Here is a 24,035-nt window from a genome sequence, read left to right on the forward strand (position 1 = left end):
AAATAAAATAACTGCAATAAGCAGTTATGAGGGGCTAAAGTTGGCGGGGGTGGGATGTTAGAAAAACAAATGTCACTAAAAGTGCCTTTATATTGCAGTCTTTGGGGAACTGTGTGTTCCCTATAAATATGTGTATATGCTTATATACATATATATTTATGTGTTAATATGTTTATATACACTTAAAAATACATAAATATATATGTATATATTCATAAACATATATATTTTTATTTGCTGACCATCGCTGCGCAACTTACCCCCTTCACTGCCCTAGTTCTCATGTTATGTCTCACGGCATGAAAACGAGGCTCCCATTGAAACCAATGGAAGAGCGCTCTTGTTAGGTCAATGTTTCCGTGCAGTGTGAACGCAAGGTCGTGTTCGCATTGCTCCTCACTTGTAAGTACCAGTGCACATTAGCGTACACAAGTATTACTCAGCTGAGTGCAAATATCGCTTTAGCGTAAGCAAAATTTTGTTACCACCAAGATATAAAAATATCTTGGTGGCAACAACAATTGATTAAATTATAATTTTTATTTAACACATATCACAGTTGAAGCCCTCAAGTTAAGTTTACTCAAACCAAGAATATATATATATATATAATGTAGAGAAAATAACTCATTGTGTAAACCATTTACAAATCTAGGCAAGTCAGAAGACTTGCTTTTATCCCAGAAACTCTCTGAGGATTCTGGGTGAGATATGCAAATGAGGTTCACAATGACTCACTTTTTTACTTCTAGCCTGCTTTTTAAGGCAGATTTCCCTTTACACCACAGCATCGCCACATTACACAGCTTCTAAGCTTAGCTAGGGGTAGTACAGTGATTCAGATCAATCCCAGGACAGCTGTTTCGTGGTTATTGCCACTGATCAACTGGGAATCACTGCTTGATAAAGTTGTTTTCTGGGGGAAATACAACAGCAATTTAAAATATGATAGGATTGGATTTAGTGGAGGATTTTAAACTCACTTTTCGCCTCCCCATATTTTAAATTGCCAGGGATTTTCATTCTATTATGTAGAGTAAAAGCAGGAATAATCCAGCTCTCTGTGGCAAAAGGACTGTAGTGTTCGGACCAGTCTATATTGGGGCACCTTGTAAGTGGTGACTGGCTAAGCAAAATATGGCCATATTGTGTGACTAAGATCCCAATTTTATTTAAAAAGAATATTTGTCTCTTGATGTTGTTTGCAGGCATTTATTTGCAGCAGTTCAAAAAATATGTTGTGCTTTTGAAAATGGATGTGCGCCAGTACCTTTTTGTTTGTGTAATTACTGGGTCATATTGGCAGCAAAGATACGTATATAAACTTTTTGTAAGGTGTGCTAAAAAAACAAATTTTGTATTTATCCTATAATATAAAAGGCCAAATGTGTTTGTCCAAAGCTGTCATGCGCAGTAGAGACAGCACGAGGACAAACAGACCTGGCCTTAGAGTCTGTCTACCTGATCTGCTCCTGTTTGCAGCACGGTGCGGGCGGAACTGGGCGTGGCCGGGTGTGACTAAGCGTGCACCAGAGAGAGAGGGCAGAGAGATAGAAAGAGAGGGGGAGAGAGCAAAAGAGATGGGAAAGAGCTAAAGAGAGGGTAAGCAAGAGCAAAAGAGAGGGGAAAGAGCAAGAGAGGGGGAGAGAGAGCAAAATAGAGGGGAAAGAGCAAAAGAGAGGGAAGAGAGAGAAAAAGACAGGGGGAGAGAGAGAGAGCAAAAGAGAGGGGGAGAGAGAAAATAAGAGGGGGAAAGAGAGAGAGGGGACGAGAGAGAGCAAAAGAAAGGGGGAGAGAGGGGGGAGAGAGAGCAATAGAGAGGTGGAGAGAGAGCAAAAGAGAGGGGGGAGAGAGCAAAATAGAGGGGAGAGAGACAGAGCAAAAGAGAGGGGGGAGAGAGCAAAAGAGAGGGGGGAGAGAGAGAAGTAGAGAGGGGAAGAGAGAGAGAAAAAGAGAGGGGAGAGAGACAGAGCAAAAGAGAGGGGGGGAGAGAGAGCAAAAGAGAGGGGAGAGAGCAAAAGAGAGGGATGGAGAGAGAGCAAAAGAGAGGGATGGAGAGAGAGAGAGAGCAAAAGAGAGGGGAGAAAGACCGAGCAAAAGAGAGGGGGAGAGAGAGCAAAAGAGAGGGGGAGAGCGCAAAAGAGAGGGGGAGAGAGTGCGTGCAAAAGAGAGGGGGAAAGATCGCAAAAGAGAGGGAGAGAGAGAGAGCAGAAAAGAGAGGGGGAGAGAGAGCAAAAGAGAGGAGGGAGAGAGAGCAAAAGAGAGGGGGGAGAGAGGGAGCAAAAGAGAGGGGGAGAGAGAGCGCAAAAGAGAGGGGAGAGAGAGCGCAAAAGAGAGGGGGAGAGAGAGCGCAAAAAAGAGGGGAGAGAGAGCGCAAAAGAGAGGGAGAGAGAGAGCACAAAAGAGAGGGGGAGAGAGAGCAAAAGAGAGAGGGGAGAGAGAGAGCTCAAAAGAGAGGGGGGAAAGATCGCAAAAGAGAGGGAGAGAGAGAGAGCAGAAAAGAGAGGGGGAGAGAGAGCAAAAGAGAGGAGGGAGAGAGAGCAAAAAAGAGGGGGGAGAGAGAGCGCAAAAGAGAGGGGGAGAGAGAGCGCAAAAGAGAGGGGAGAGAGAGCACAAAAGAGAGGGAGAGAGAGAGCACAAAAGAGAGGGGGAGAGAGAGCAAAAGAGAGAGGGGAGAGAGCAAAATAGAGGGGAGAGAGACAGAGCAAAAGAGAGGGGGGAGAGAGCAAAAGAGAGGGGGGAGAGAGAGAAGTAGAGAGGGGAAGAGAGAGAGAAAAAGAGAGGGGAGAGAGACAGAGCAAAAGAGAGGGGGGGAGAGAGAGCAAAAGAGAGGGGAGAGAGCAAAAGAGAGGGATGGAGAGAGAGCAAAAGAGAGGGATGGAGAGAGAGAGAGAGCAAAAGAGAGGGGAGAAAGACCGAGCAAAAGAGAGGGGGAGAGAGAGCAAAAGAGAGGGGGAGAGCGCAAAAGAGAGGGGGAGAGAGTGCGTGCAAAAGAGAGGGGGAAAGATCGCAAAAGAGAGGGAGAGAGAGAGAGCAGAAAAGAGAGGGGGAGAGAGAGCAAAAGAGAGGAGGGAGAGAGAGCAAAAGAGAGGGGGGAGAGAGGGAGCAAAAGAGAGGGGGAGGGAGAGCGCAAAAGAGAGGGGAGAGAGAGCGCAAAAGAGAGGGAGAGAGAGAGCACAAAAGAGAGGGGGAGAGAGAGCAAAAGAGAGAGGGGAGAGAGAGAGAGCAAAAGAGAGGGGGAAAGATCGCAAAAGAGAGGGAGAGAGAGAGAGCAGAAAAGAGAGGGGGAGAGAGAGCAAAAGAGAGGAGGGAGAGAGAGCAAAAAAGAGGGGGGAGAGAGAGCGCAAAAGAGAGGGGGAGAGAGAGCGCAAAAGAGAGGGGAGAGAGAGCACAAAAGAGAGGGAGAGAGAGAGCACAAAAGAGAGGGGGAGAGAGAGCAAAAGAGAGAGGGGAGAGAGAGAGCGCAAAAGAGAGGGGGGAGAGAGAGCAAAAGAGAGGAGGGAGAGAGGGAGCAAAAGAGAGGGGAAAGAGCAAAAGAGAGGGGAGAGAGAGCAAAAGAGAGGGGGGAGAGAGCACAAATGAGAGGGGGTAGAGAGAGCAAAAGATAGGGGGGGAGAGGGAGCAAAAGAGAGGGGAAAGAGCAAAAGAGAGGGGAGAGAGAGCAAAAGAGAGGGGGAGTGAGAGCCAAAGAGAGGGGGTAGAGAGAGCAAAAGAGAGGTGGAGCGAGAAAAAAATGGTATGATTATCCAGTATTGAAACTGCCATGTATAAATTGCTTTCTATATTTTATGTTGTTTAGGGCACACAGCAGTAGTTTTTGTTGCCACTACATAATTGCTAGACTGAGTGGGTTTTAGCCATGCACGGAAAGGTAATAATAGGTTATGCCTTGAGTTTTTATGGGCATGTACCTAAGTATACCCCATTCCTCGGAGTGGGCAGAAAAGCTTAAAAAAAAGTCCTGAGAAAAAGAGTGCTCAAGATGGTCACCAGTACCCAGAAAAATATGTCTTTTATATACACTAAGGGGCCAGATTACAAGTGAAGAGATAAATATCGCTTTCAAGAAAGCAATATTTGCGCTCCCCTGTGTAATACCAGCACATGATAATGCGAAATCAAGCTCCCATTCGCATTGCTAGGAAGCATTGTACTCACAAGAACGTGCTTCCATAGGTTCCAATGGGACCCTCATTCTGAACCTTGCGCACCGATGGCAGCATGTTTTTAAATATATATCTATATGACTATATACAGTACATATATATGCATGTGTTAATATGTATATTTACACATATTAAAACATAAATATATATGTATATAGTCATATACATATATTTACTGGGAACACACAGTTCCCATAGACCGCAATGTAAACCCACACCGCCCCAAAAACTGCCTAGTGCAGTTATTTTATTTCCTCTATTTTGACGGCACTTGGGGCACTTTTAGAAAATTAACCAGAGATCGGATCTCTGGTTAATTTTCTGAGCACTACTGCTACCCCTTGTAATGGCTGGTTAATTATCGCTCGCCTGCAAACCGGCAAATTTGCAGTTTGCGGGCGTGAAATAATTTAACGCTACACTTGTAATCTAGCCCTAAATTGTCTACCATTTCACTATATTTTACAAAACTAATTAAATTCTTTATAACTTTTGAACTATTTTGTCTCTTTTATAGCTTCATCCTCCTTTATTAGGGTGTAAAGATATGGGGGCCTATCTATCAAGCTCCGAATGGAGCTTGATGCCCCGTGTTTCTGGAGAGCCTGCAGGCTCGCAAGAAATAGCAGTTATGAAGCAGCGGTCACAAAGACCGCTGCTCCATAACCTGTCCGCCTGCTCTGAGCAGGCGGACAGGAATCGCAACAATTCAACCCGATCGAGTACGATCGGGTTGATTGACACCCCCTGCTGGCGGCCCATTGGCCGCGAGTCTGCAGGGGGCGGCGTTGCACCAGCAGCTCTTGTGAGCAGCTGGTGCAATGTTAAATGCAGAGAGCGTATTGCTCTCCGCATTTAGCGAGGTCTTACGGACCTGATCCGCACTGTCGGATCAGGTCCGCAAGACCATTGATAAATAGGGGCCATGGTGTTATTATGTACTGCAGATTCAAATACAAAATCCAAACCTCCATTCTAATGTTACTAGTGGGCGATATTTTGCTATTTATAGTTCCCTCTGGTAGACAACATTAATTATTATAGCTTGGTACACAAAAAAATGTTAATATCTTCATTTATAAATCATGTATAGCAATATATCTATCACTTCTTTCCATACCTAATCCCAAAAGTATCATTTGAAGTCTACTTACTGAGATCTTTATAACGAGAAAAACACACACAGAAGTTTCTAAGCTTAGATGATGTAAAATATTCCTTTTCTTTGTTAATTCCCTAAAGTGAATTGTATGTTTCCTGTAACTATTACCACAATATGTTTTCATGGTACTAATGTACGTATATTGTGAATGAACAATGACTAGTACATATACAGAAAACTTATATATACATTTCTACTAGGAATTGATTTTGCAAACAGATGATAACATCATTATAAAGAGATACTATTAATAATCATATTGAGGCCTGTAAAAATATTATCCTGATATGTATGGTCTGTGGTTACACTTACTCAGTGAATTTGACTGCTTTTAATGTGCTGCTAATTATCACTTCTTGTTTTGATAACACCCACTCAGAACTTGATAACACAACGAATAAAAACATGGCTAAACAAGTAGAATTAAAAAGCCATATGCCTAGATTAAATAGTAAAATTGCAGCCACTTCAAATCATCAATTTACTTTAAATCCCCAATTATGAAATGTACATATTATGTTAAAAGATTATGTTTATAGAAAATCAATTTTTAAAATGGTTTACAAAAAATATTCAATAAATATTAGAGCAAAACACTGAGGGCCAGATTACAAGTGGAGCACTAAATTTGCACTTCACTGAGTATTACCAGCCTACGCTTATGTGCACTGGTATTACAAGTTGACAGCAATGCATTGTGTTCAGGTGATGTGTTCAGACTTGTGTTTGCATTGCTGGAAAGCATTGCGTTCAGGTGAGCCCATTTCCATAGGCTCCAGTGGGAGCCTCATTCTGATGCTGTCAGAGACGGCACAGAACCTAAGCACAGCGAAGGCAGTAGGTCACGTAGTGATGGCAGATAATTGTAAATATATATGTATACAAATATATATATGCATATATATTTATGTGTTCATTTCTGTATATACGCATATTAACACATTGGGGCCTATTTATCACGGCCGGAATGGGGCCAAATACCCCTGTTTCCGCATGAGCCTTCAGGCTGCGGACATCAATTCACCCAATCGAATATGATCGAGTTGATTGACACCCCCTGCTAGCGGCTGATTGGCCGGGAATCTGCAGGGGGCGGCATTGCACAAGCAGTTCACCAGAACTGCTTGTGCAATATTAAATGCCGACAGCGTATCATGTCTGCCAGACATTGATATATCGGCCCATAGAATATATGTACACTATATACGCATATACATATATATTTCCTGGTAATACACAGTTCCCATAGACCGCAATGTAAAGGCACTTTTCAGTGCCGTTTTTTTTTTTTATTAACACCCCACTCACGCCAACTTTTCAAACAAAATACTGCTTAGTGCAGTTATTTTATTAAAAAAATAAACATGCTACCATTTTTATTGTTTAATAAAATACACTACACTGTATTTGGGGGCATTTATAAAATTAACCAGAGATCTGATGTTGTAATGGCTGGTAAATTATTGTGCGGCGTTTGCGGGCACACAATAAATTTAGAGCTCCATCTATAATCTAGTCCTGAATACGTTTTAATGCATTCACATGACAGTATACACTGTACAAGTTTTATATAAAATCTTTAGTTGTGCTTACTGAAACAACTTTGTAATATATTTTGATTATTTCTGTTGTCCCATTTAGTTCTGAAATTGAAACCCTGCTGACTTATCAAGGCTAACTCTGCTACATATATGTCCCTCATTGGCTATATCTGATAACAACTGGACAACAATGCACATTAAACTAATATTATGACATCCTTGGTATCTGTGGACTAAAGTTCAGACTGATTCCTCCAAATAAGGCAAATAGTGTGTGCAGTTTGGCTATTGAAAAATAAATGCAGTAAAAAGGATGTTAATTTGTTTTAAAAACAAATGGCTGTTTGAAAAAGTTATCCCTCCTTTTGAGGTACTGTTCCATCTGCACGCAACACACTATTTATACAAAGTGACATCACACATGTAGCTACATATATTTGTGAGGTTGTCGAGAGACCTCCTTGTTATAGTGAGATCATGTTCGAGATGTATTGAGCATCGTTCCACCTATATTGTTTATCAGTGAACGTTCATGTCATTAAAGGGACACTAAAGTTATAATTAAACTTTCATGATTCAGGTAGAGCATGCCCGTTTTAAGACACTTTCCAGTCTGCTTTCTTTATCAAAGTTTGCACACTCTTTAAAATGCACACTTGAATGTATATGAGACTGTTATTGGCTGGTAGCTGTCACATGATAAAGAGGGACAGAAAATTTAAGTACATTTTGAAATTTGTACAAAACAATATACTTGTCAGTTCAAATTTAGAGTAAGTGCTATTGTTATAATTATTACGTAATTGTACTTTATTTAATGGTTCTGTTTCTAAGCATTTAAAACAAACACTAATATGGTGCTGACTGTAAATGTTCTGGGGCATTATGGGAGTGTGATCAGGATTTTACTCTAAAGCCAATCATGCAGAATTATTTAATTGTTGCCCTTGTCAATGATCACACCTCAAGGCCATAGCTCACTCTATAAAAGCTGATGAGGTTGTTTTGTTGTTTTTCTTTTATTTCTCTTTTAAGGGACACTAGTCTTTTCCTTCGACCCAGAAAAGCTAGACTGCTTCCTGCAGAATTAAAATTAATTACCCTGCAACACACTACATAGTGATTGCTTGATCTGTGCAGCAACTCATTTATATCTGGTCCTATTTGGTCACAGCAAAGGAAATAAAATAAATATACACAAGATTTTTTTTTCCAATAGGGTGTGTCTCAAACAATGCACATTTTGCTAACAAAATTAGATTTTGTGATTAACTGATGGATGTCAGGTAATAAAGGGTGAGGAAAAATGTAATTAACATACACCTAGATTACAAGTTTAGCACTATAGAGGGTGTGAAACGAAGTTTTTGAAAAGCCGCCTTGTGTGTGCGATATGGTGGCGATGAGCTCCATACCCCACAAAATCCAAACGCTGCTTTGACGTGCTCGTCAATGGGGAGAGTGTGTTAGAAAAAAAACTAAAACCTGCGATCGCGGAATGAAAAGCTCCGTAACCCAACCACATTGATGTCTATGGGGAAAAAAAGTTATGTTTAAACCTAACACCCTAACATAAACCCCAAGTTTAAACACCCCTAATCTGCTGCAGCCTATACTGCCACAATCCGTTCCGCAATCTGATACCAGTAGTTATGAGTTTTATGTAACAAAACTGTTACACAAAACTCATAACTAAAGTGTTACAAAGTACACCCATAAACTACCTATTAACCCCTATTCTACCATCCTCCCGCATCGCAAACACTATATTAAAGTTATTAACCCCAAATCTGCCGCTTCCGACATCCCCGCCACTAATAAAAGTTATTAACCCCTATTCCGCCGCTCCCCAACATCGTCACCACTATAATAAAGTTATTAACCTCTATTCCCCCACACCCCAACATTGCCCACACTATAATAAAGATATTAACCCCTATTCCGCCGATACCCCGACATCGTCACTACTAAATTAAGTTATTAACCCCTAAACCTCTGGCCTCACACATCACTGCCACTTCATATGGTCACCGCCGTATACTGAATCTTCAATGCAAGGGAGCCTTTTCAAAATAGTGTACAACATATCTAACAGCGCTCAACCTACTTCCTTATGGCTCCTGGATAAAGGGTATCTAGCTTACCCTAATAAGAACACAAAAAACAACAAATAATCCAAGAGCGCCAACTAGAGGCAAAGGAAGATTCTAACAAATAAATCAATGATTATCAAACATTTATTAAACATATACTTACTAGCATGGATCCATGTAACATATATACTAAAATGAACTAAAAATACAATAATAAATAGTACTAACAAACAAATATTAATAACAAAAATGTCACCAATTACGGGGATATGCGAGATAAGAGTCACATGAAATGATCTCTGGAGGAAAAAAAGGTCCAATAAATTAGTTATAAGATTTCTTGGTATAAATTTATATATGTGTATATATATTAAAAATCAAGTGAAAAAGTCCAGTGAAGAAGTCCAGTGAAGAAATCCAGTGAAAAAATCAAATGAAAAAAATATATAAACTGATGATTCAATGAAAAAATTGTGATAAAATCCTTTGAAAAAATTTGGGTGTGTAAAAAATGTATAAAAAATGTAAAAAATACAAAATAAATAAATATAAACGGGGGATCCCCTAAATCGTCATTAGTGTCAAAAATGAAAGTGTGTGAAGAAAAATTGCTTTAAAAATCAAAAAAAGTCAAAAAATGATATATAAATAGAAAAATGGGGTATATATATAATCCAGGTGAAAGTCTCAGTGATTAAAAGTTAATGAATAATCCTCCTTATGAATGTATCCATATGAGTGATGGTAATAAACTCTTTGGGCTAGATGGCTTTGCTTTTCCTTTCAATATAAACTCTGGTAATCCCTCAACGCTGATGACCGCTGCTTCTTAAATCTCGTCTACAGGTTTACTTATGTGAACCTGCAGCCAATGGCACTCCGACCCCTTGATAAATCTGGGCCCCAGCAATATCAGAAAAGTCCAAAACAGCAGCACTCCAAAGGATCAAAAAGACTTTATTTCAACAGAGCAACAGATATAAAAAAAAACTACAATATTTCAGTCAGCTGTAGTTTTTTTTTATATCTGTTGCTCTGTTGAAATAAAGTCTTTTTGATCCTTTGGAGTGCTGCTGTTTTGGACTTTTCTGATATTGCTGGGGCCCAGATTTATCAAGGGGTCGGAGTGCCATTGGCTGCAGGTTCACATAAGTAAACCTGTAGACGAGATTTAAGAAGCAGCGGTCATCAGCGTTGAGGGATTACCAGAGTTTATATTGAAAGGAAAAGCAAAGCCATCTAGCCCAAAGAGTTTATTACCATCACTCATATGGATACATTCATAAGGAGGATTATTCATTAACTTTTAATCACTGAGACTTTCACCTGGATTATATATATACCGCATTTTTCTATTTATATATCATTTTTTGACTTTTTTTGATTTTTAAAGCAATTTTTCTTCACACACTTTCATTTTTGACACTAATGACGATTTAGGGGATCCCCCGTTTATATTATTTATTTTGTATTTTTTACATTTTTTATACATTTTTTACACACCCAAATTTTTTCAAAGGATTTTATCACAATTTTTTCATTGAATCATCAGTTTATATATTTTTTTCATTTGATTTTTTCACTGGACTTCTGCACTGGACTTTTTCACTTGATTTTTAATATATATATACACATATATAAATTTATACCAAGAAATCTTATAACTAATTTATTGGACCTTTTTTTCCTCCAGAGATCATTTCATGTGACTCTTATCTCGCATATCCCCGTAATTGGTGACATTTTTGTTATTAATATTTGTTTGTTAGTACTATTTATTATTGTATTTTTAGTTCATTTTAGTATATATGTTACATGGATCCATGCTATTAAGTATATGTTTAATAAATGTTTGATAATCATTGATTTATTTGTTAGAATCTTCCTTTGCCTCTAGTTGGCGCTCTTGGATTATTTGTTGTTTTTTTGTAGCCTTTTCAAAATAGCTCTGCGCCGGATGTCTTCAGGATGGAGCCGCTCCGCCCCACCAGGATGAAGATAGAAGATGCCGCCTGGATGAAGATAGAAGATGCCGCATGGGTGGATGAAGACCTTGCGGCCTGGATGAAGACTTCGCCGCCTGTATAAAGACTTTGCCGTCTGGATGTCCGGACTTCAGAAACTGTAAGTGAATAGTCGGGGGTTAGTGTTAGTTTTTTTTTTTTTTAGTTTTTTTGGGTGGCTATGGTTTATTTTTTATAGGGCTTTTAGATTAGGTGTAATTGTTTTTATTTTGGATAATTTCAATTGTTATTCATCATAATTTAGTGTTTGTTATTTTTTTGTAGTTTAGTATTTTAAATTTTTTGTAATTGTAGATTTAAACTTTTTTTAGTAGTGTTAGGTTTTTTAATGTGTAATTTAATTTATTTAATTGATAGTTATTTTAATTTTAGTATAATAGTAATGTTAGTTTAAATTCTAGTTTAAACTTAGGTTTTTTTAATTTCCTAGGTAAGTTTTTATTTATTTTAAGATAGGGCTCTTGTAAATTTAAGTTAAAGTTAAAGGGTTGTTAGGTTTAGGTGTTAATAGTTTAATTTAGTTTCTTGCGATGTGGGGGGCTGTCGATTTAGGGGTTAATAGGTTTATTTAGTGGCAGTGATGTGAGAGGCCAGATGTTTAGGGGTTAATAACTTTATTTAGTGGCGGCGATGTTGGGGAGCGGCGGAATAGGGGTTAATATCTTTATTATAGTGTGGGCAATGTTCGGGTGCGGGGGAATAGGGGTTAATACATTTTATTAGTGGTGGTAATGTCGGGAGCAGCAGATTAGGGGTTAATAACTTTAATATAGTTTTTGCGATGCGGGAGGGCGGCGGAATAGGGGTTGATAGGTAGTTTATGGGTGTTAGTGTACTTTGTAACACTTTAGTTATGAGTTTTGTGTAACAGTTTTGTTGCATAAAACTCATAACTACTGGTCTCAGATTGCGGAACGGATCGTGTCGGTATAGGCTGCAACGCAAGCTTTTTAGCCTCACCGCAAAACTTGTAATAGCAGCGCTATGGAAATTCCATTCAAAAACATAATTTTTTTCAGTGCGTGACTGACTTTGCGTTACACGCTAAATTGCTTGCAGTACAGCTATACCGACAAGACTCGTAATGGCTGTGTTCCGTTTTTTACGCTGAAATGGCCATTTTATCAGCGTTAAAACCCGAACGCAAAACTTGTAATCTAGGTGTTTGAAATTTGCCTGAAAAAATATTACTAATTTGAAATTCAAAGTAAGTGCTATTGCATTGTCTTTTTATTGAGTATGTGTCCATTATGCAATTCTACTGTATTTAAAGGTCTTTTGACCTTTTTAAAATTCTTTTTGCACAGGTTAATATAAACTATTTTATAGAATGCTTTTTTTTATTATTTCGTTTCAATTAGTTTGTTCTGTAATGTTTTGAAGACTTGTTTGTAGGTGAAAGATTACAAAAGAGACACTGCTCCATTGACTACACTGAAGAATGATTCATAACTTGATAATATCATGAGAAGCAGAACAAGTTGAATTGCAAAATGTGCCTTGTTGCGCAAGATATTAGTTTTACAAATGGGTTTTATTGAATTTGGCAATATGCCTTATCATGTGACATCCACCAGCCAATCACTGACTCAAACACTTATATGCTGTGAACTCCTGCATATGCTCAGTAGTAGCTGGTGCCTCAGAATGTGTGCATATATTTGATACCCTATATGAAACATAAAAGTTTAAATTTTTACATTAGTGTCTCCTTAAAGGGACATAAAACCCAATTTTTTTCTTTCATGATTCAGAAAGAACATACAATTTTGAACAACTTTCTAATTTACTTCTATTATCAAATTTTCTTCATTTTTTTGTTATCCTTTATTTAAAAGTAGGAATTCGAGAGTATGCACATGTCTGCAGCATTATATGGTAACAATTTTGCAATAATGTTATACATTAGCAAGAGCACTAGATGGCAGTACTATTTCCTATCATGTGCACGCTACCTATATAGATATCTCTTCAAAAAAGAATAACATGAGAACAAAGCACATTTTATAATAGAAGTCAATTTATTTATTTTTATTTGGATTCTCTTTCTAAATCATGAAAAAAAATTGGTTTTGTGTCCCTTTAAAGGAAAAAAAATCATTGAAAAACTTAAAACTCAAATACATTTTGAAATGCCACCTTTTTGATGAATGAAAGAGAAGAGTAGATGGCATTTTCCCTTTAAAGGTTAGGTGGTTATATTAGGGTGAAAGTAAAATACAGTTCCACTATTACATTTCCTTCAATATCATTACTAATCAGGTGCTGTTTGCTATTGAAATTCAATTTCTACTACCTTTCAAACCATATAGCTCTGAAAGATACTGATACAGTTATGTTAATCCTTCATATCAGACTCACTCAATTTAATTAGATCATAGATCTCTCATGCATGAACATTCCATAAAAATTCTAAGGGCAAACGTGATTTAATTACAATCTCAAAAGGTTACAGATTGTTGACTGAAGGTAATACAAAACTTACAGACGTTATGTGGAAAAATATTAGATGTGTGGAAACAGATGTCATACGGTTTTAGGGTATGTAAAAGAGATTACCAGCAATCTGTTTATTCCAGCAACTTTTAAAATAGCGAGCATTGCAAAAATATTCAGAATGAGAGCCAAGAACTTAAGAATCTATATCTTAGAATAAATTAGTTTCTACAAAAAAATTGGATATTTTATCCAAATGGGTTAAACACATAGTTAAAGTATTGCACGTATTACATGTAATTTCAATACTATATTGGCCATTAAAGCGATAGAAAACCCCAAAATTTAATTTCATGATTTGGATAGAACAAACAATTTAAAAGAACTTTCCAATTTACTTCTATCATCAAATTTGCTTCATTCTCTTGTCATCCTCTTCTGAAGTAACAGCATTGCACTGCTGACAGCTAGCTGAACACAAGAGACAAATGTGTGCAGGCAACAATTAGCAGCAGCTCCCACTAGTGTAGGATATGTGCGTATTCTTTTTCAACAAGGGATACCAAGAGAATGAAGCACATTTAAAAATAGAAGTGAATTTAAAAGTGTCTTAAAAATACTTGCTCTATATGAATCATGCAAGTTTAATTTTGACTTTCCTATGCTTTTAAATACAACAAAGCGAAAAATAGTTACATATATAATTACACCAAAAAATATGGCTTTTCCATCACCCTAGAAAGGTAAGATGACTTACCCTGCAACATGCTACAAAGTGATTGCTTGATCTGTGAAGCACCTCATTTATATCTGTGCCTATTTGGTCACAGCAAAGGAAATAAAATAAACATACACGTGATTTTTTTTCTCAACAATGGGTTAAGCACTCACTGCAAAAAGAACAACCTCCGGGGTGTACTTCAAAAATCTTCATATAACAAAAATGCTGCTGGAAGGCACTAACCGTTTTATCAAAAGTAATCTTTAATTACACGTGAACGTTTTCAGGGTCACCCCATCCTCATTCTGAGGACGGGGGTGACCCCAAAAGCGTTCATGTGTAATTAAAGATTACTTTTGATAAAACGGTGAGTGCCTTCCTGCAGTATTTTTGTTTTTTATATATAAATATAAAATATATATATATATATATATATATATATATATATATATATATATATATATATATATATATATATATATATATATATATATATATATATATATATATATATAGGCAATGCTTAAAGGGACATTCCAGTCAAAATTTAAATGCACATAGATGAATTACACCTTTCAATAGAAACACTTTTTCAATATAAATGTATTGGCAAAAATGTTTCTAGTAAAAGTTATCACTGTTTTAGTGTTAGCATTTTTCTCTGCACGTGCACGTGAAGCATAGCTAGATATGCTCAGTGCCACAGCATTTTAAATACTGCAGCTGATCAGAGAGTCAGTGGGGCTTGTGTCATGTCAGCAATTAACAAATTGAGTCATTACAAGATGATTCAAGCATCTTAAGCACTCTGAGTAAGTGCTGTGTTGTTTAAAATGCTGGTGCACGGTGCATACTTAAATACACTTTTGAAACAGCTATAGCTTTTATTAGAAGCATTTTTGCTAATACATGTCTATTAAAAAAATGCTTCTATTCAAAACTGAAATGCATCCATATGGATTTAAATTTAGGCTGGAATATCCCTTTAATTGCTGATATATATATATATACTATTCATATGAAGAAAAAAAATAAGAAGAATGTCCCTTTACTGACATCAAACATCCACTAAATGGGATACTAGTATCCAGGGCCGGATTTACATCTCAGGTGCCTGTAGGCACAAAAACCTGAAGCGCCCCCCCCCACCCCCCCACCCCCCCTAGAAAAAAGTGGAAAAAATGAGGACTTTTTTTTATTATTATTTAGGACAACTAAAAATAAATATTAGATGTAAAATTACATTTTCCCTTTTATGGAGATACACAAATACACACACCAATTGCAATATTTGTTGTAATGGAAGCTACACCAAAAATCAATATTCACTTGACTCAAATGGCCATACAATTTCTATTATGTATAACAAAAACAAATCATGTTAAACTTTTAATGCAAAATATTCTAAAGAAAACCCTATTTAAAGGGACATCAAATGTGACAGTTTGCTGGGCATTTTATTATTCCACTAGTGCTTGCAGAGAAGTGTGTTAGCCTCTTGCAAAAGAGTTAAACACATAGTCAATGTCAGTTCTGAGACAGCAATACACATCTGTGCAGACCCAGATGGGCTCATAGGACATGTTTATTGACAAGCCATTAGTGTATTGCTTTTCTGGAGATGACTTTGACTATGTGCTTAACATTTTGTTGGAGTCAAACACAGTTTTGTGTAAACAATAGCAATATTAAAACTAGCAGCATGCAAGCTCATCACCATCAACAACCTGTGCAGCCAGTGGAAGAAAATATAAAATGTAGGGAAAAAAATCTTGTAAACTCTGATATTTTTGGTACAAACACACACAGATGTTACATTTATTTTGTTCTGAAATATAAATATCATATGATGTTGCTCTCAAAGGAAAACATGGAATGTTGTAGATTATATGTAATCCAGGGGTCAACAAATGTGTTTAAAATTAGAATTTAGAAATTCAATGGGAGGGGTTTAGTTTTAATCTTTGCCCCTCTCTCCTTCATGGCTCCCTCAACTGCTGTAACATATTCCCAATGAAACACTCGACTTTGTAGGCACCTGGCAGCACAATTCTTACTAAAATAAATGCCCTCATAAAAAAAAAAAAAAAAAAAAAAAAAAAATTTTTTTTTTTTTTTTTATTATTGACAGGCAGGCGCCCCTCACTGCAAGGCGCCTGTAGGCACATGCCTACTGTGCCTAATGGGAAATCCGGCCCTGCTAGTATCTGTTTATCCAGTCAGCATGTTTTGAATAAGTAAATACTTTGACTTGGGATTTAGCAGATTCCATTGACTCTGGAACACAATGGCAAAACCACATTAAAATAAACATTTGCACCGAATAGCAAAAATAGTTATATTTTGTAACATAATGTTGAAGTAATCCATCTGCAGAGATATTTGCTGGAACTGCGCACTTGACTTGGCTGTAAATGTGCACTTAGCTAGTCTTTAAAGCTTCTTGGATATAAATTGCCAAACTAGGGTACTGCAGGGCTTGGAACAACCAGCGTATTCCCGCAATTACAAATATTTTGCATTTGGCAAAGAGTGTGCAAGCTTATGTCTGGATGACTTTATACCATGTATCAGTATTACATTCATTAATATTGTCTGTGTGTTACTTTATAACTAAGAGCACAATAAAAAGGCAACTGGGCATCTGTTTCAAACCAATATTAAAGGTGGCCCTGTTAAAAATGAAGCTTTTTAATTGGTTGCATAGTTGTTGCCCAATGAAAAGCTTTACTGGGATCCTCTAGTCATGGATCCATTAGGCCAAAAGCTCTGCTCACTAGACAGATTTACAATTAAAAGCCAGACTGGTACATGACAGCCATATAAATAAAATAAAGAACAGTGATGAAGTTTATTCTTTATAGAGTTACATACCTTATAAATATTAAGGTGGTTGGGGGGAGAGTTAGGGAGTTGGAGGAGCTTGGGCTGGACTTGGGCAGTTTGTGGCATTGCCCCAGGGGTGGACTGGTCCAGGATGAAATCAGGTCCAGTGCAGAAGGTGCAGTGCCTCCTTATCTCAGTCCTATTTAGAGACTTGTATTTTAACCAATTTTAACCAATCAGTGCTGGCTCATGTTTAACTCCACAGGAGTGAGCACAGTGTTATCTATATGACACACATTAACTAATCACATTAACTATCATGCTGTGAAAAGCTAATAAAATGCACTTATATAAAGGTGGCCGGCAGGGGTTTAGAAATGGGCAGAATTTAGAGTTTTAAAGATTATAAAGTATATTAAAATAGCAATATTGGTTCTGCAAAGCTGGGGAATGGGTAGCCAATGTGTTTTCTATCTTCTTAAACAATAAAAATGTTGGAGTAGACTATCCCTCTAAAAATGGTTGGGTTGTCTCTCCTATCCCCACAATGAGATTGATTTATTCAGATTTATTCTGTTCACATAGATTTTATGTAGCTAATACTGCAGTATTTAATTTTTTGTATAGGTGTAGGTTTCAACAGAAAAAAAATGCCATTTTAAATGACAAATTTAAGGTAAATAAGCTATTTGTTTACAATTTAACACACTCCAGAAGGTAAAATGGATCTCTGAAATTTTACAGCACAATGCCCCTATAAGAGTTTTTATATTACTAATACTTATCCATTAAATATACCTGAATGAAAATGCATTGAAACAAAATAATTTGTCTTCTCTCTACAATTTACACTGCATAAATTGAGTTGTCCTGCCATTTAGGAGCTATATATAGTTAATTATTGGCTTTTTGACAATGGTGTGAGAAAATAAAGACCCCTTCCAATTATGCTGTGAATGGTAGAACAATGCTTCCTCAAAATGTTACAAAGACATTGTTGCGCTCCCAGCTTACACTATCTGATATCTATGGTTTCCACATACAATTTATTTAGCAAATGTTAAAGGAATGTTCTAATTCAGAATTATTTGCTTTCATTTGTTAGAGTATATAATTTTTGTTTCACAGGCCTTGCATAACTTTGTTCTTCTCCTGGATGCCTGAGCCACCGTATCCTGACTGACATTTTACCTATGAGTTTAACTTTGGAGGGATTAAACATTTAGCTATCTGAGGAACTCTAATGCAACCTACATACACTAACAAATTAAGTATGCAATTTGTGCATTAGAATATCCTTTTAAAGCTATGGATTATTGCATCTCAGTCAACAAGTGATAGGAGGCGGAGCCACCTAGACACACCAATGCATCACGTGGTCTGTCCACGATACACTTAGCCCCACCTACAGTATGTCCTTAATCCTCCCATTGCACATTCTTCCCCAGCTCTGGGTTGCCTCAGCTCCACCCACATACCTTTCTGACTGTTCCCAAGGAGATGTAAGTAGGTTTATACTAACCACTAATTTATAGTCATAATGTGATGTGTGTGTCCTGAATAATTTATTCTAAATATATACCACATTTTGGAAACCATGTTCAAAACACTACACTCATCTTAAAATACACTTATATTTATCAGCTGCTCAGCTTTCTGCAATGGACCTATATTTTGTCAATGTTTACTCAAGGATGAATAGAACTATTTCACTGCTGTGAACAATGTACAAGCATTTTTTACCTGGAGCTCTTTTTTACTGCACCCCATGTATGAATTATTTTGGACTAGATTGACAAGGCCCATGACTAGATGATGTTTAGTATGAGGGTGGCATTTTCTTGCTTTAGGGTAAGGCTCAACATAACCTCTCACCAGTGTGTGTCAGCTTGGCTTAGTGTGTATATTTGCGGTTAGGCTCAGTAAAAGAACAGCAAACAGGAGGAGAGTAGGTAGCAGTCAGGTCAGGATCATCCTAATCTTGCCAGTTTTTACTATCCATTATTTATCTATCTATCTATCTATCTATCATCTTTCTATCTATTATCTATCTATTATCTATCTATCCTATCTATCTACTTGGGTATGTTGTTAGACCCCAATCTATCTGTTGGTCTCCACATAGAAAAACTTGCATCTAATCTCTATCCAAAACTAGGTGCCCTGTACAGAAACAAATCCTGCCTAAGCCCTACAGTAAAGGAAAAGATTGTACAGCAAATGCTGATGCCAATCATTGATTATGGGGATGTAGTATATGCACCTGCACCGAAAACTCACCTTAATAAATTGTATAACTTGTTCTGCCGCTTTGTGCTACAATGTAACTACAGGACCCACCATTGTGACATGCTAAAAGAACTAAACTGGCTGTCGCTGGAATCCAGGCGCACCCTCCATCTTTCCAGCCTTGTGTTTAAGAGCTTTTCTGGGAAGCTCCCACCCTACCTGAGCAGAATGCTCTCCCGGCTATTCCCACCTTCTATAACCTCCGATCCAGTACCAGCGCTATATTTAGTTTGCCTCAATACAAAAAGAAAGCAGCTCGATCCTCCTTTACCTACAGAGCACCACAATTATGAAACGACCTCCCACACACTTTCAAACCTTCCCCAAGCCTAATATCCTTTAAGAGATCCCTCTCTACATATCTCAAAACAGAATGCACCTGTCATGGTTGATTAAATATTTCGTACCTGTTCTATGTTAAATGTTTGCATATACTGTGTATTATTATTGCTTTTGTATTTTATTGTACCCTATTGTATCAATGCAATGTTTTGTGGACCCAGGACATACTTGAAAACGAGAGAAATCTCAATGTATCCTTCCTGGTAAAATATTTTATAAATAAATAAATCTATCTATCCATCTATCAATCATCTGTCTGCCTGCCTGTCTCTACATATATACATATATAATGACTGCAAAATGCCCCTCAGCTCAGCAAAATGGGGAGGGGGCACAGAATTTGGAGTGCCTATAGCTCCCTTTAATTTGCTAGGGAGTTCCTTTTTATGTCTAGTCATCCACCAATTTGAGTAAATATAAATAGCAGGCTTGATTTTTAGACTTTTAGTCTCCTGATTTTATATAGTTTATAGTTTAAAACTAAAATAGGAAGACAATTATTTTTTTCCTATTTATCTAATACAAAAAGCCCCTATATTTATTATTAAGGTATATTAAAATGTACAACCCCTGGGTTAAGGCTGAACAGCAGAACACATGTCAGGCTGTACTGCCTGCATACAGGCCAGGTTATGCTCAATTGCTTTCGGATTGTAATTGTGTTTATTTTTCAGTATTGTGATTGCACTGACCCAACCAGTTTTAATAGTTATAATGTTGACTACCACACATGAATAGTTATTTATATATTGATCTTTTGCAGTGGTATCCTCATGATTATGGAACAACCATTGCCTATTTTGTCACTACTGGTTTTATTTGAGTAATTATGTGGCTTATATTGATTGGGCTGTTTTAAACTGAAGCATGTTGGTACCGCCTTGTATTTTAAGTTTTTAAAGGGATATTAAAAAGTGCTCCATTAGTACAAAAAAAATATGTTAAAAAAAAGTAAACATAAAAAGAAACATATTGCGTAAAAAAAGCAAACAACATACTTGTTTTCTTGTAAAAGGAGCACTTAGAAATTCTCAGTGTAGCCCCTACCCTCAGGGAAATAACAGAGCTGACATTTTGGCAACTTAGGTTACATTCTGTTTCTTCTGAGCATGGGTAAATCAGACTCCCTGATTATCTAGTATTCACTTAATAGTAAACCATCTCATGTTACTCTAGAAGTTTTATGACTTAAAGCTAGATAAACCTTCCTGTATAGACCCCAGCCTCCTTTTAGGGCTGTGACAGGAACTAATGGACACTTGACAAATTAAAGGGACATAAAACCCATATGATTTCTTTCATGATAGGACATGTGATTTTGAACAACTTTCCAATATACTTATATTTTATCATTTGTTTTGTTCTCTTGATATCCTTTGTTAAAAAGGATACCTAGGCAGATTCAGGAGCTGCTGATTGGTTGCTGAACACAAATGCCTCATGTTATTGGCTCACTTAAAGCCTTCACCAGCTCCCAGTAGTACATTACTGCTTCTTTAGCAAAGGATACCAAGAGAATTAAGTAAATATGATGATAGAAGTAAACTGTAAATTTGTTTAAAATTATATTCTCTTTCTGAATCATGAAAGAACATTTTGGGGTTTTATGTCTCTAAGTTTAAAAAAAGAAAAGAAAGAAAAGGTAAAAACCATTTAAAACAAAATGAGGAATAATAAATATTGCAATTATTTTTACTAGAGAAGTGCATTTGTTTATTTGTTTTGTTACAAGTTCAAATTCATAATGAAAATGGGATATTTGTTTAATTTTAACAAAACAAATATGAATGGACCAACAAAAAAGAAAAACTAAAAAATATTGATGAAATTCGTCAGTGTTCATTCATTTTCTTTAATTACTTTTAAGGGGTTAATACTTATCTTTTGCGCAAAGTCTCCCAGGGCCTGCACTAAATGAAACAAATACCGAATTGTGCAGCCAACGAATATTCTGGGAAACAAATTTTCCTGAATATTCGTTACAAACCACATTTTTCGCGGCTGCACATCTCTAATTTCTTTTAAGTATAAGAAGACACTTCTTAGTGCCTTTTATTACAACAATGAAACTGACTGTTTCATATAGCTTTAAATGTTTTTTTTTAATAGTCCTTATTTGAATAAAGGATTAATAAATGTAATGGTGTAGCTTGCATATTTCAAGGCAATCAAGTCATAATTGTTTTGACAGAATGCTAGAACGATGCTTTTTTCCCTCTTCTATATTGATATATATGTTGTTAGGCATCTAGAACCACCCACTTCAAGGTTATTTGATTACTTTTGGAACACAGTGAATGTAAGAATTTTTGATTAATTGGATATGTGCATTTATATCTACATTTTAGTAACCACAATTTAGTATTTCATTAAAATGATATTCTATATTGTGCAATATTTCAAATGTAAAATTTTAAATCTTGCTTTGGTGGCAACTTTCTGATACAATACCATTTTTGATCAAAATGCCTCTGATAAAATACATAAAGCTCTAGTCCATACTGCATGAAAAGCTAAAACAAATAAAAAGATGCCTAGGTTTAAAAATTGCACATTTAAAGGGACATAAATCTCAAATAATATTTGCAAAATAGTATGTATCATATAGACTACAATATGCATATGTTTGCAAAAATGCTTCTAGTAAGAATTTGCATAGGTTTTGTGCCCACAAAATATCGCAATATTGTACATGTTCTAAGTACCAGTGATGTCACACAACATTTGATTGCTAATACTGAGAGGCTGTCCATTATGGCAGATGAGTTGTGTTCACTGTTAATTACCATAATACCTGTGTTACAGAGAAATAATATAGTATGGTTAAGCTATACAGCTGCTATCTATAACCTTTTATATTGTGAGTGTAATCCTTGATCGACATGTGCAATTCGGTTCGGTTCCATTCGGAAATTCGGCAAATTCGGAGATTCGGATCGAACCGAATTTCCGAATTAAAATACTGCCGAATTTACCGAATAAATCCGAATTAGTTCGGATTTATTCGGTAAATTCGGATGGACTTGGATTACACTAGTATTGTACAGTATATTAGGTTATGTCACTCTGCTATGGGTAACACCTAATATACAGTACATAATACTAGTCTAATACACAGCACACATACCGAAATTCCGAATTTCCAAACCGAACCGAACCGAATCGAACCGAATCCAGCCAAATTTTTTCGAATCCGAATGAATCCGAAACGAATTCATTCAAAGTTTTCCGAATTCGAATCGATCCGAAACAAAATTCGAAAACCTCTGAATCGATCCGAACCAAAACAAATTTTTCGATCATGCACATCCTTGATGGGTTCATACTGATCACCAGCTTGATTTTTCATTAAACTATTGCACAAGAATGCACTAACCTATCAGCTGCTTAAAGGCACAGTGTATTGTGCAATTGGTTAATATGTTTCCAATTGCTTTTTATACCACTATATGGGAAACTGTTCCTGTAGGTATATTTATGTATATGAAATTACCATTTCTGCTACCTGAAAGCACATCCCAATTTAGGGCCAGATTAAAAGTGGAGCGGTATTTAATGTTCCCCCTTGAGTGATAACTCTGCAAGATATAAGCTTTTTACACGCGTCGGGTGGCACTCTTATTTCAAGTTGAAAGTGACCTGTTTTCGAACAAATGCTAACCCAATGCTAGCAAAAAGCCAAAGTTAAAAAAGTGGAAAAAACCTACTTGCGCGCAAACCTGACATGAAAATATAAATATTTCATTTTCCAATGTTCTTCACGTAGTAAAATATGTTCTATTTATTTATAAATAGATATTTCTACATATATCTGATAGTATTTTGGTACAATATACAGTATATTTATACCCAGGGCCGGATTTGTCATTAGGCACAATATGCATGTGCCTACAGACGCATTGCAGCGAGGGGCACCGCGGCACTGGCTGTAGAGTCAGTGTATTTAAAAAAAAAAACTTTATTTTTTATTTTTATGACCCTTACTTTGCTGACTGTAGCCTGTAGATTGAATAGTTAGTACACGTAACACACACTGTGTGTTGCGCTCAAACAATTGCATTTACTTTCAACTGGTAATACGTGCGCTACTTCCAATGCACGCAAACAGCCGCGATAAACCTGATATCCACTCTTAATCTGGCCCTAAAAGGAACAAAATATTAGAGTACACTGTCCCTTTTGAAAAACTATGAGATTGGTATTTAGATATATTAAAGAATAACCAGTCACTTTTTTAATCACACTTTACATTATCAAGTGCCTTGTGAATGTGATAGTTATTATTATTATTATTATTATTAATGTTATTATTATTATTATTATTATTATTATTAATAATAATGTTATTATTATTATTATTATTAATGTTATTATTATTATTAATGTTATTAGTATTATTAGTTGCAAACCACAACCAAATTCAATAGTGCCAATG

This window comes from Bombina bombina, chromosome 6, assembly GCF_027579735.1.
Source record: "Bombina bombina isolate aBomBom1 chromosome 6, aBomBom1.pri, whole genome shotgun sequence".
NCBI lineage: Eukaryota > Metazoa > Chordata > Amphibia > Anura > Bombinatoridae > Bombina > Bombina bombina.